The following is a 15152-nucleotide window of genomic DNA, read 5'->3' on the forward strand; positions in this document are numbered from 1 at the left end:
TTTTTGCATCACTCCTCTGGACGCCGACGGGAGACTGCGACGCGGGACGCCGGTCTATTTTCGCGTTTGGTGAGGCATCTAAGGTTTTCGCCATAGGCGTGCGCACAGGGGGGGGGGGGGGGGGGGGGGGGGGGGGGCGGCCGCCCCCTCTAATCACCTAAGAGGGAGGGCGCAAAATCTGCCCCGTACATTGACCCTTCTAGTCACCTAAGAGGGGGGGGGGGGCGCAAAATCTGCCCCATACATTGACTTAGTATGGTGGGGGGCGCTGCGATGAACCTTCGCCCCCCCTAATGGGGAACCCTGCGCACGCCTATGGTTTTCACCTTAATAATTGAGAAAGACTTCGACGAACCGTCGGGATTAACCATGTAATAAACGCCGGGGCTGCACGTTGCAGCTTTGCCTGTTAACCATCCATCCGGAGTGCGTGGGCTGTGATGAGCTCCCTTGAAAACCTTAATGAATGTACTGTTAGTGGTGAAAGAAATCCGCGAGCTTAATTTGCGCAATTAGCTTCCGCGTTCGTAAGCTAAGCGCCCGGCTATGAGCAGGCTTTGAAACTGCGGTACACCGAACCAGCGAAGCACGCGACGGCTTTAAATTATGGCTACGAGGTCTAAGATCGCGACTTGTACACCCACGTTGAGCATAACAGCTTGGTTACATTGAAAGGTCTGAAAAAACTCGTTAGTGGTTGAAGGAGGCTGTAAATGTTTCGTACATTTTTTCTTCGAAACGCGCCGTTAACGTGTAGCGCAGCTTTAGCATGCGTCAGCTAACTGGAGCAGCCGTCAGTTGTCTGCTCTGACCTGTAAAAGTTTTATTATTGCGTTGTGGAAACCACTGAATCTCGACGCAAGTAAGCGCTCTGAACGCGCCTGCTTTTTTTAGGTATACAAGACGAAGCGGACACCGTACCGGTACGTTTTATTAATATCTGGGCTTTTACGTGCCAAAATCACGATATGAAAAAATAGCGAAGTTTGCACTAAGCTGTACAAGGCTTGAAACGGCGAAACTAGACGATTCTGAATACTAATCTGGTTGATTCTGGGTTGTTTCTAGGACTTAGCTGGGTGATGCTAGGTTGTTTCGACGTTGATTCTACGTTGATTCTACGTTGATTCTCAGCGCAGAGGGGTTCGAGTTAAACCACAGACAGTCACAGACACGACACGAATGTCCAAACTGCAGAGACAGAACCTCGCGCAGAAAACAAGCGTTTTCACCTTTCATAGATGCACGGGCAAGTCGTCGTTTACCCAACTGCTGTGGCATATACCCTTTTATGATTATGGTAGTTTTTTGGTTCGCCGGACAAGGAACAATTTGCTAAATAGCCTCGCTGTTAATATGAGGCCGGCCGTAGTGGCGCGATCCGGAAATTTCGACCAGCTGGATTTCTTTAACCTGCACCTAAATTTAAGTTCACGCCTTTAGTATTTCGCTTCGATATAAATGCGACGGCCACGGCCGGGTTGGTACCCGCGAATTCCGGGTCAGCAGCCGAGCTCTGTAACCACCGTACCGCCACTGCGGCCCGTATACGGGTACGTCATTTTTTGCGCATGTTTATATACCCGTTAAACACACGGCCATTCTGAAAGTCATTTAAACCATAAGGTACATCTACCGGGAAGGCGTTCACACGAGGTGCCACAGGGTAATCGAGTACCTCTTTTCTAGATAATGTCCTTATAAGTTATGAGCAAAGTGATCCGATATGTATCTCCGCAACAGCCATGCATTTCAGTGCTGTTTTTAAGGCACTATATACGGTTGAATACAACTTCATAAGACGTGCCTCGGTGCACGCACACCATGCCGATTCAAGCAAATACTTGCGCCATCTATCGCACTGCGCTTGTCGGCATGAAGTCGCGGGCGCGATTCACGACCAGGGCAGTCGCATTCCCATTGAATCAGGAGAAGGAAAAGTACGTTCATTGAAGCCATAGCCCTGATAAGACAGGGACCACAGAAAGAGGACAGGACGTGCGCTCTCATTCTGTGGTGTGGTCCCTGTCTTATCAGCGCTATGGCTTCAATGAACGTAACAAACCAACTAGCCCAAAAGTCTGTCCTCTTAAAGGAAAAGTAATCTTGGCGCATGACAACTGAAGAACCCCACGGTGCTACAAATTAATCTGAATCCTTACAATTCTTCTTTCTTGCCCCATAGACTAAAAAAAAATCATTTCACTCTTTTTGTGGTATTCCTGACTCTACTTGTATTCAACTCCCTTTAAAGAGCCCCATGAACTCTCTTTGGAGATTCATTGTAGTCTCGTCGGAGAGTCGTGGAACCTAAAGGAGAGTCAACTTGTCTCGGTGAGTAGAGTCTTATACGTGGCAAGTAAGCACCTAGCCAAAAAAGTAAGACATACTCTTTTATTTTCTTAGAGCGTAGGTCATTGTGCCGCTCTTGAGGTCGTCCTATTTCCCGAGTTAAATTCAAACTACGCTGCACAGTGCACAGCAACGTTTCTCTTGCGTTACATTTCCTTAAAGTGATACAAGTGAAAAGGAGCAAAAATAAAGAACGACTCAAAGGCCACCCTATGTCGCGCAGAAAAATGCAAAGCAGGAAGTTACAAGCAGAAAGATTGTAATCTCCGGAAAAAAAAATATATCCGTCGAGCCGGATTCGAACCAGCGACCTATGGATGTCCGCGTGGGGCAAACCTCTACAGTCCACCGCTCTACCAACTGAGCTATCGACGGAACTGGACACGCAGCACCTCCCAGTTTGTCTTGAAGGCGGCTTACGCACGCAGTGTGACCCAGTTAAGATGGAGGCCGGGCGTCTCTCGTTCACACTACGCGGCGCGCCCGTTTGCGCTTCGCACCGGTTCTTTTTTACATTGTTCGGGGCAAAGAGTGATCGCGCTTTGTCTGCTTCGTTGTTCCGCATATTCGTCACCATTCTATTGTCACACCTCCTATTGTCGCACCATTTCATGAAAACACAATACTTGCTTCGAGTCTGATGTGCGTTCCTGCCGCGTGTCAGAATAAGACAACCTGAAGGAACTGTTAAAACAGACTCCCGCCTTATATGACGCCCATCTTGGCACATACAACTTACCGGCTAATGAAATGATCTGTAAAGTATGCACTTATTGGGAAAAAGAGACATATGACTCCTATGGCCTCTATGTATCTTGCATCCTAAATGAAAACCCGTATGTTTATATACGAACCCACATCGCGATACCAAAAACACGATCTGAGGAGTCTATGGCCTCCTCAGAGGAATGTACTTGATTTTTATCGATTAGGAACTACGTAGTCCCTACTAGGGGATCACCATTTCCCGTGATGTGACGTCACGGGAAATGGTGGCGAAACTTCTACGTGGCTTCGCCACCCACATGTAGGAATTTGGTGCAGGGTCAGGGCACGCGTCTCCGCAGCAATAAACTTACGTTTTAAAAGGTCGGTGTCCGTAAGCCTCAACTGACATACCTGCATGGCCTCCCATGCGTCCGACTGATCTCGAACTTCAGTTACAGTATCATACGGAAGAACTACACGTTTTGTGCACGTATATATTAAAGGGACACTAAAGAGAAACAACGAATCGGTTTACATCAATACATTATGCTCTGAGAACTCTAATGTCGTTAATTTCGCCATGAATGGTTTATTAATACAGGACAAAATCAAGTTCAAAGTGTCATTTTTAAATTTCGCGCCGAAATCTCCCCGCGTGACCTCGTGGATTTCAAAGTGCATTTGGCTCAACAAAATTACCCCAAACTTGGTATATTCAGTCTATGGCCTCCTCAGAGGACAATGTACTTCATTTTAATCGATTAGGAACTACGTAGTTCCTAGTAGGTGCCATCAAAACATGTGACGTCACGGAGAATGGTGAGGAAACTTCTACGTGGCTTCGCCACCCACATTTTTTTTTTTTTTTGCGCGTTTTCTCGCTTACTAAGAGTCTTCTCGCAGCAAGCGTGGTGTTTTTGGTATCGTGAAAGAGTACTTTACTAATACTAGAAAAATCGTTTTGCTCTTTAGTGTCCCTTCAAACACGTTGTCGCTGAGCTCTGATGCAAAGCGGAAATCAATGGCTTATCACCGTTCGCATTGAACCAGCACTTTCTTTCTTTGTCACGTATGTAAGTTCCGCAGCGTAGTTGTGTCAGTCCGCCCCTTTGCTCAAGGTCGTTCCCCATCGTATAACACTGACGAAAAGTATGACGCAACCTTAGTGAAAACCAGCAGATAATGAAGCCAAGGAAGGGACGTTAATTCTGCTGTTTAACGTGTATTGCAATACTTGTGATATAGATGTGAAGAACGTAAAATGGACGACAAGACAACTTGCCGCCGGGAGGAACCGAACGTGCGACCTTCGAATAACGCGTCCGATGCTCTACCACTGAGCTACGGCGGCGGTCATCCTCTCGTCCACTTTATCGGGCATTTAAGTGCTTGAGTGTGTGTTTCCTTCCTTACCTTTCTATCCCCCTTACCCCTTCCCCAGTCCCCCTTACCCCTTCCGCAGGGTAGCAAACCGAAAAACTTCTGGTTAACCTCCCTGCCTTTCACTTAACCTTTCTCTCTCTCTCTAAGTGCATGCAAACCTGGGAGTGTTAGTCAGCGCCGCTCGTAGCCATGACGGCGAGTGTGGAACACTCTTTATTTGCCAGCTGGCGTCACGCAGCACGTGATTCTTTGACGAGCGGACAGCTCACCAGTGAGCCCTCGCATACTACCTGAAGACATCAAGTCTGCCGGAACGAGACTCTCGCTATGAATGAATGCAAGAAGGGGAGAATTGGAGGGTTCGATCATTTGTTTGTTTGGCACAACTTTAATGAAAACCAGCAGATAATGAAGCCAAGGACGGCCTCATTATCTGCTGGTTTTCATTAATGTTATGTCGAACAAACAAATGATCCAACCCTCAAATTCTCGACGGCTTCATTATCTGGTGGTTTTCATGAACGTTGTGTCAAACAAAGAAAGAAGCCCTCAGAATTCCCCCTTTCATTCATAAAAAGTATGACTTTTTTTTTCAGTTTGGCAGGAAGTCATACTGACGAAAAACCTGATTTTATAAAAGTCTTGCTGCGAGAGCCACAGCCTTTGGAATGATGACTACAAACCTTTTTATTAATCGATGCGTGGCTGTAGACAATTTGCGAAGTGCCAGTTGTGTAAGTCTGTGGAGAGCAACATGTCAGCGGATAGAAACTTGTATCCAGAGACGGCGATTCAATTTGGAGCAGTGATGGCCGCATTCTAATAGGGGGTGAATGCGCACAAAAAAGTTTTTGCAGTTATATTTAAGGACACCATAGAGAACACTGGATTCTCAAAGAGAAATCACAGACCTATTTCAATGCCCTCCCCACTACTCCTACGGCTTTTGTTGTAGCCTAGACTGCCGTTTCACGAAGTTAAAATTCAGTGAAAATATAGGCGCGTTTATAGCGGTTTTCAGTAGTGCGCCGACTCATTTAACGGAGCGAAAGTCCGTAGAACGAAAGCTAAACGATCCGAGGTTCTAGAACCTTAAGACAACTTTGGTTTGGTTTGGTTTGGTTTGGTTTATAAGGCTTAACGTCCCAAAGCGACTCGGGCTATGAGAGACGCCTATTGGAGGGATGCAGATAATTTCGACCACCTGTTTTGTTTTTTTTTCACGTGCAATAATAGCACACGGTGCACAGGCTTCTGGCATTTCTCCCCCATTCAAATGGGACAGCCGCGGGTGGTATCGAACACGCGACCTTCGCGTGAACAGGTGAGCACCACTGAGCCAACGCGACGACCGTACGAAAAAATTAATTGACAGTTTCTAACAGGCGTCTCCCTCACTCGAGGCATATTACACTAATAAAATGAGTTGAAATGAAGCGTTATGTCAAGACTTGACCGTCAAGTCCCTCAACCACGACACTAAACCACTTGACTTCCGTCTGAGGCTGAGTACAAGGACTGAGGAAGACTGTTCGCCATGTCAGGCTGAAAGTAAGGTGACCTCCTTTTTCAAGAGCCACTTCTGTCTCTACGATATCCGAACTTTTTTTCAGTAAACGAAAATGTTCCAACTTAGCCAATCAACAACGGAAAAGTAATCAAAACGCTTGTCAATCTTAGTGACGATTTTATTCGCATTCAGATATACTTCTTAATTAAATGAGTGCTGACAGCCGCCTGCGTCAACCTAAGGGTTGATCTTCAGGACCCGAATAAAGTTCATCATACCATATCAATTTTCGAGGCTGAGTTTACTCTGCCATACAAACCTCCTGTACACAGACACGGCTGTGAGCTAATGATGCAGAACTATCGATGGTACTATCGATACTATCGATAGCTGAGTCACTATGGAACTATCGATTGTAAAAAAAGCTATCGATAGCGCTATTGATAGTGAAGTTGATAGTACTATCGATAGTATAAATCCAACCACGCGAGCTCACAGTAGCATAAACTTGGTTCCCCGAGTAAGTGATACATGGCGGAGCCGGAGTGGTGTACGCTGAAGGGCAAGAAAGTTGACATGCTTGTGTTCCATCAACAGAATGCTTGGCTGACACATGATAATTAACTTGTACTGTTCAGCTTTAGCGGAAAGGAAGTCGTTACATGTGGCGCAACTGCGCGGCTTCAAATTTATATTGCCTTTTGTGATTCCAAAATAAAGATATCAAGAAATAGGTTTGTTCATTGTAAGGTGTAACTGGCTACTTTGTAATATGAATTTATTGATGAACATATTCCGGCATTTTCACAGCGGAAATAATTCATTTCTTACGCCAAAAATTGCTCATAATTAAGCGAACTCAGTATTGCTGATAGCAGGTAATCGCAAATTTTTTGGAAATATTGCCGGCCAACAACAGTCTAATTATTATTCACAGCACTTTCGAGACTATTATTGGTAGTGATACTACCAATGGTACTATTGATTGCACTATTGATAATACTATCGATAATTTATCGACAGCAGTACTATCGATAGTTTCGGAAGAACTATCGATGCTATCGATAGTCAATTTACCTATTGTTTTGCTACTGTGAGCAAGTGTGAAGCTCAGTAAATGCTGATAAGATATTTTATTTTGACATTAATAGATATTTTCGCATGGTACACCTACTGACATCGACACTGTCGTGACGTCAGACTACAGTGCCAATTCTGGTGACTCCACGCACCAGTATGGCCAGTCGTGATGACGTCAGGTACCAGAACATTCGAAATGGCCGCTTGTGAGTCGCCAACGTAGCCACGGAGAGGAACGGCCGTGGAAACACCAAGATATCTTGCGCGAGCACGTGACGAGAAGTTCATACCGTGTCGTGACGTTAGGGTACAGTATACAGGACTTGCTTTTAAAAGCATGTTTCAATTAATTTTTCAAGGTGCACTGACTGACGCTTACCAGTGCATTCTATAGGCTCTTGAGGGCTTGGCCTTTCATTTGACCCCCCCCCCCCTCCCCACACACACAAAAAAAAACGACAACTGAAACTTTTTGTGTCAGTACCTCTTTAAAGTGATAGATGCCTAACTTACCTCGCAGAGCAAGTAGGTAAGATGTCGTTTATTTTATTTCTGCGAATCACGCTGAGACTCTCCTAGATTCTGTGTCTTCGGGTTGTCTCTGTGCCTTCCGCTAGATGCGAGAAAAAAAGAACGGACAAACGAAGAAGAATAAGGAAATGAAAAGAAAAAGTGATAAAGAACAGCGAGATGTTTATCCGCAGCTTCCGCGAGCAGGGCTAATCACTCTGTCAATGTCGCGCTGCCGTCACGACGCTGAAGCGACACGGTGCGCTAAAAAGCAGGCCGCCAACTCCCTCGAGAAAGAAAAAAAACAAAACAAAACAAAAAAAGCACGCGAAACGGTGCAGCCCACACATATGTAGGTCGTGCTTTCACTTCATTGTGCCGTGATTCTTAAGCCCTCTCCCTCTCAACGTCTTCTCCGCTCATCTTCTCTGTTTACTCTTCTTCTTTTCTCGTTATTTTTTTTTTACTCTCGCCGGTCGTTAGAGCATACCTGCGTTCCCTTTCCCAGCACAATCTGCTAGGCCAATTTCAAGGCGAGCCCATTTTCCTGCTGTATAACTTCCATGCACTACCGCCATTGCTCTTGTGTCATTCAGATGAGTGCGTGCCGGTGTGCTTCCGAGCTGAGTGATAACTAACCTAACCACGCAGGCGACCAGCTTGTTCACGGTGATACCTCGGCAAAAGCGGCTGCACTCAGTGTCAACCTTGCTGCCTCTTGTCACTCCAGCGTACTATTAGTTTTACTGTCGACGTACCTCATTACGTAAAGTCATTACCCGGGGAACTACCTTGTGCATCGTAGGAGCGGCTGCCATCGGGAGTACTTTGTACGTACCGTGTCTGAATGGGCAAGTTCCGTTGGTTTTCCAAGCAGCCTTCGCAGCGCACTAGTGCGCTGACATGAAAAGCGTACACAGTGTTCGCGTAGACCTAAACCCTGTGTTCACAGTTTTACATCAACTGGCTACATGTTCCGGTGTAAACCACCAATTCACAACGATGCCGGACACAATGAATTCCAAACTGTCTTTTTTTTTTCTTTTACCCCACCTTTTTGACTAAACACTGTAACCTTCTAATCCAATCACCACGCTTTCTGAGCGTTATAAGGCTGCTGCAAACTTTTTTCGGGTGTAACCTAAATCTAGAAAGCGGAGCACGTGCATCACGCCAGGTCTTTGCCACGAAGGGCTTCTGGGTACAAAAGCGGCTCTGTATTTAAAAAGGCGTGTTAAAGGAGTGACAGTTAGCTCTGGTTCTTTGCAGTTGTATATAGCAGACCGGTTTCCGGATGGTTGTATGGCTGTAATCTTGAATAACAGCGGCTTTAATATGACTCAGCGAAAACCGTGGCTTTGACAGTGTTGCGACGCTCTTCGTTTCGGAATATTCTAAATAGCGAAATGCACTTCGCTGTACCGAGTAGTGACACTAAAAGTGTAAAGAGGATGGGTCCGATGGTGTTGGAGAAGCCAGGTCTTGACATCAGTGGCAGACACTGCGGCCTGGCGGTTACATCCGGCGGCAACGGAGCTTCGGCTGTTGTGCGATGTGAGTCAGGTCTTTTCGCTCATGTAGCCACCGCACTTCTTCACATGTTGTACATGAAGGGTAGCAAATCTTTATTCGCCAAGTTGATGCTGTATAGCGTCACCTAAACTGTACGACAGGTGTAGGTCTTTTAAGGATCGTGAACTTGTAAATAACAATTGTTATCTCAACTTAACTAGCAAATTGCCTAACAGAACGTGCACCCTGGTGGAAGCGCTGTTCACGTCGGAAGAAAGCGCGCGCAAGAAATACGTGCAGGCGCAGAATTTTATGTGTTGTCTATAACGCAGTCTGGATACATTATATGATTGGCAGATGCACGATACAGATGGTGTGTACCCATGGTTTAAAAAGAAACGTCACAAAAGGTGTCAGATAGAACTCGTCACTCTCTTCTAATCATGGTAGTTATGCATCTCTGTCTGATTTGTAGATATATTTAGAAGGAGAGAGAGGGAGAAATAAAGAATAGGGAAAGGTAGGGAGGTCAAGCAGAATTATACCGTTCGGTTTGCTACCCTACACTAGGGGCAGAATGAGATAAAGATGGAAAGAAGGGCCGAGACAAGAGCAGGCACGCGAAAACAACAACAAACATTGGAGGACGCTTGATCTTTGCCTTCGAAAGTAAAACGCGATAGCTTAATCGGGCCTCGTGCGCATCGCCTTCTCAACCGCTAGCCTGGCTATGGTTCTCGCTGTATGCCTCAACCGTGCCGTAAGGAAACAAACAACTGTGCACGTAACGTTGGCCGTTTCAAAGTGTCCTAGAATGCCTACCGCAAGTACAGTTGTTAAGTGCCCCACTACGCCATAATTATTCCTTTTGTGAATCAGCGAATTAAGGGCCCGCTACACATCTGTAAAGCAACACGCGATCCTACGCAGCTGCTCACTTTGTTGATGCTTTTGCAGCTGATGATGATTAAATTTGTCTGAGCGCTTTGTAATGGGTGGGTCTTTAAAGCACCCACTAGTTGCTCAACTCACATGTTTTGACGCCTCGCCTAATTCTACGCTTCTGCCACGCAATATTACATGTGTTAAGGAGACTCCTTCCACTGTATGACATTCATATAGCTTTTTTTTCGGAGCACTTTTCAAGAAATAGCGTGGCTCTGTGGTAGAACACCATTATTCATTCCAACATTCCATCATTTGGGATGCTGAGGGCCAGGGTAAAAAGCCTCTTCACGACTTCACTAGGACCACGACCCCGTACAAAATGGCAGGGATAGGCACGTGTATACCTGCTTGCCATGCAGGGGGCATGGGTTCGATTCTCACTCGAATCCGAATACTTTTATTATTTATTTTATTTGCATCATTCTCGATTTTATTTGCATCTTTCGCGATTTTCCGGTTATGGACAAGATGATTTTTCGCTCACAACCAACGACGCCGACACCGACGCCGACACCGGAACTTCTGCGAAACGAGCTCTATAACACTAACGCGTTAAAAAGAGACGAAGGTGCGTAGGACTGACTGTTGGACTACAATGATATACTACTTCATCGAACGCCAATCAAACTAACTATTCACTTGTACGAACTGTTTTAAAATCCCCCACCGAAGCGCCATTGAACCCAATGCTAACTCGCTTCAGTTTAACGAAATTCATTGGAACGCGTATTTCAGTTCTACGACCACATTCCTTAACACTATCCAATGCCTTCCAGGTAATGTTGATCAGTTCAGCAATTACGACCGCACTTTTTGTGGGATAGTTTTACCGTGGCCTTTGCGAGCAGCTCCGTCAATGGCGCGCCACCGCAGCTAATCGCGGAGGCCGCGATTTTATGTTGACAACGGGGCTTCATTACCAAGTTACGAAAAGTGCATACATTGACCTTGAACTCTTTTGGCTGCCTACATGTTTTCGTAGCCAGCCGGAGACGTAGCTGTAGCGGCAGTTGTAGCCTTAGCCCTGCAACCGCTTGCATGAATGGAAGCGCATATCTCTGGACGGAAAACTTGTTGTATTGCGTATCACTGATACGCTTGGGCAAACTCAAGTCCTTTGCAGCTATGTGCTGGACCGGAGAAGGTTCATAATATCAGCTCATATTCGGGATCACTGCAGTCTTAAGTGCACAAGTGTAACAAAGCATTACTGCATTCTTCAGAAGGTATTCAGTAAGCACAAATTCCCATGCAAATGAGCAGCGTGACAAACAAATGGCTTGAAATTTCATTTCAACACCCAATGTTTTCCTCAGCTTGGGATAACAAACTATAGAACATAACTGTTTCGGTTCAGCGAACTTTCCCTTTAACAAACTTATTCGTGAGGGCCCTTGAAGCTCGTACAAGAGAATTTTCACTGTATATGGTCTTGTAGCCTAACAGTGCAAGGCAACTTGACAATTGCTTGAACTGCCAACGAACCAATCTTTTGGCCTTAAGTGAAACTAAACCCAAATGTGCTTTCGAATTAAACATGCTGAAATTGACTTTTTGGTATTGTGCTGACGTCATGTGGCTAGCGGTTCAGAGAAGATTTTAGCTGATTCTATTCGCCGTGAGATCGGGCTATAGGTGGCAGCACCGTCGCCGCGTTTGTGTGGATAGGCGGTCGGCGGCGCGTATACAAATGTACGCAGCAGCGCTTCCGCGTAGGCGGTTTGATTCGATTGTCGGCGAATAAAGCGCGTTGACTGCAGCCTAATGGTGATGTATACCTCCACTGCCAGATGGATTCACGAAACCGGCCAACGTTCCTATTACGTGTGAGAGAAGCGTAATCTGCCAACCGATGGGATACTGGCCTTTGGTGACATTCGTGTTCTGCACTGTGCTCGATGTTTTTTCTTGCTTTATTTGCATGTGTTTGAATTATGTTTTGCCCCTACTACAATATAAACAGTGTTGCGCGACTGAGCCAATGAAGTATTTAATTCTTGCTTTAGCGGCTACAAAAAAAGAGAGCCTGTATTTCTGCGTAATTAGATGAAGTAGAGCTTTGTGCACTCTGTTTTTCTGTTTGCACGAATACGCGTATTGCTATAAAAATGCGTGGCTTCAGGTCTTTTTTACCGCTAACCGGCCTCTGCAGACGCTAGTTCATGCTTTGCGGTATCACAAGCATTTCCAAATCGCCAACGCTTCAAAAGATGGTATCGCTAAAATTCTGCATTCACACCTCGAGATTTAGTACTCTTTTTTCGTTTAGGAAGACGCCAAACACACTGTTTGATGTGCGTGAACGACAAAGTGGTACCCACATTGAAATGATTTTGGCGTATGGACGGTACGATGGTTAGACCTAGCGCCATACCGACACGTACATGCACTCACTTATTAGAGTACATACAAGTCTCGTAAGGCGAAACGCTTATGTATACCGTATATGCATACGTACACGTATTTGATACTGTGCTAGCACAACGGAATAAGTTGTAATCCTAGGACGTGCATGACGTACACACACATGCGAACACGGTGTGGCTAGCAGACGACGCAAGGAACCATTCAAACTATGGGGTTTCGTCCACTCGCCGCTATGTGCCGACTCTGCTCGATCTCGCGGCCAATAACCAGAGTGAAAGGTGAAAGAAAGTGATGACATCAGTGCACGAGATTAATAGAGCTGTTATACATCAGGAACAAGCAAACGCCTTGGTAAGCTAAAAGAACATGCGTTGAACATATTTCACTGGTGTTTATACATACTCATGTTGTAACGAGGAATCGGCCGCGAGGGATGAATACGTACCGATGATAACATAAATAGATAACATAGACTGTAAAAGACAGTCACTGACCGTTGCCATCATTTTCGGTCTAGCGTTTGCTAATCGCTGGGCTGTACAGAACATTTTAGCTGTATGCACTTCGTATATATTAAGACTGTATATCCTACGAACACTCGTCTACAATTTCTCACTGGTTGCATGCTCATATAAAGAAAGTAGAGAGAAAAAAAGATTCGGAGGCACACTAGCTAAAGAGCTTGCACGCATTCACATAACAGAGGGACACGGTTTCTCGGACGTTCAAGTGGGTTATAAGAACTCGCTTTTTCAAGCCCGTCGTTCTTTAAACTGCTCGGAGCTCCTCTCGGAAAAACTAAACGCTTCGCGGTCCGTCATGAATTCTGGCGGCTCCATAGGCTCAGAATTTACGGCACCCTTTAAAGCTCGGTCACAAGAACACTCTCACCGACTTGCGTTCCCCGGGTCGCAAGGTGTAACGTCTCTTCCAAGCCGTCTTGAGAAGCCTTGCGTGCAGGTCTCTAGAAGTCTTCGGCTTCGCAGGGCTATAGCGGCGCTAGTGGGGCCGCACGGATGGATGGATGGATGTTAGGAGCATCCCCTTTGAATCGGGGTGGCGGAAAGTGCCGCCTAGCTCTTTATTAGCCTTCTTAAGCTACGCTGCTTGTACTACTAATGGGTTTTCAATCCTGACTTTTTTTTCTCCATAGTTCTACGCCACCAACCTTACAGCCTTGTCTTAGTTGCTTCTGCGGTAGATCCATTTATGTTCCCAAAAGTCTCCTTGAATCCCAACATCTCGGGCAGTCTTACTCTTTCCTTGGCTATTGGTTTGCTACCTTGACATTCAACTAGTATACGCTCCACGGTTTCTGGTCCCTTCCCACATATTATGCAGGATTCGTCCTCATTGGGAAATTTCTTTCTGTGCCCTCGCGTTTTTAGCCATCCTGATCTGACCTCTAAGAGCAGGGAACTTCCCCTTGAGTTGTCATAAAACATTTCTCTTTTTATTTCACTCTTGCCTGCCCGATATACTTCCATTGACACCTTTTTTCTCCATTGCCTCTAACCAGCGCCCCGTTTCTGTTTTTCTGACTTCGTGTTTATTCCCCTTTTTATTACTATTATCACCTGCCTTGTAATATTTACTCGTTGGTTTCTTTTCCCTTCTCCCCCACTTTGTGTCCACATTTTTCATATATAAGTACCTAGATATTCAAACTGCCCACCTCTTTTCATCATTGTGTCTCAGCCGTTTTTCGTAGCGGATTTTTTCCTTGAGCTTCGTGGGCTTCGAAGGATGTCCAACCCATATCTCCCAGTACCGCTTCACTTGTGGCCTTCCCATGAGCGCCCAGTGTCAGCCTCCCAACTCACCTTTGATTTATCTCATGTCTCGACTGTATACTTCAGATCCTATGCACAGCACCGAGTTAGCAAAAGCTATAGCCCCTGCACCATTACTCCCTACCAGATACCCCGGACCACCTCAAACATGTTGTGTCCCCGCAGTGCTCTGTGTTTCAATATGGCTGCATTTCTCTTGCCCTTCGTTGTGGTTTTCTCTTACTGTTTTTCCAAGTACCCGTTTTGTTCTTTTATCCACACTCATAAGTATTCACGCCCCTGTACTCTTGGTATCTCATTTCCTTCTATTGTAACTTCACGGTCTGTTGTATCATTAAACACTATCAAATCAGATTTCTTATGGCTAAACGGAAATACAAGAGCCTCACCCTCCTCTCCACATATATTCGCGAGGATTTGAACATCTCTCTGACTGTCCGCTAACAGGACAATATCGTTCGTGCGTAATAAACCCGGCAGTCGCTGATCAGCAAGCGTAAGGTGATACCCTATGTTACTTGTCTCGATCTTTCTATCCATGCCTATCATGTATATCACGAACAGGATTGGTGACAGTGGGCATCCCGGACGGAGTCGCTTCTGGATGTCTACTGATGTGTCATTAGTTATTCCTTCCCATGCTATGACAACTCAGTTATTCTGATGTATTTCCTCTAGAAACTTAACGGTGCTTTCTCCGAGGCCTTCGTCTCTTAGAATGGCCCATAGAGTGTCCCTGTTCAAGTTATGGTATGCGCCGCTAATAACCAGAAAGGGTGAATATAGTGGTCTGTTGTGCTCTTTGTATATTTCTATGCACTGGGTGACTACAAGCAGGTTATCATCTATGCGTCTGGTCATTCTAAATCCTTTCTGCAGCTCTCCTAGTATTCTGTTACTTTCCATTAATAACTGAAGCTTCGTTTTAACAGTTTGCATAACCATTCTGTACACGGATGGACGCTATGAGCGTCCCCTTTATAACGCGG

At 45.6% G+C, this 15152-nt stretch overlaps 1 non-coding gene across 1 annotated transcript; it reads right to left on the reverse strand.

The window, feature by feature from the left end:
* Positions 1 to 2635: 2635 nt before the first annotated feature.
* On the reverse strand, positions 2636 to 2727 carry Trnay-gua (transfer RNA tyrosine (anticodon GUA)). Its single transcript is given in 2 exon segments — positions 2636 to 2671; positions 2691 to 2727. It is a non-coding gene; the product is annotated as a tRNA-Tyr (tRNA).
* Between the last annotated feature and the right edge of the window lie 12425 nt (positions 2728 to 15152).

Source organism: Rhipicephalus sanguineus, chromosome 8 (genome assembly GCF_013339695.2).
Source record: "Rhipicephalus sanguineus isolate Rsan-2018 chromosome 8, BIME_Rsan_1.4, whole genome shotgun sequence".
NCBI classification, from domain to species: domain Eukaryota; kingdom Metazoa; phylum Arthropoda; class Arachnida; order Ixodida; family Ixodidae; genus Rhipicephalus; species Rhipicephalus sanguineus.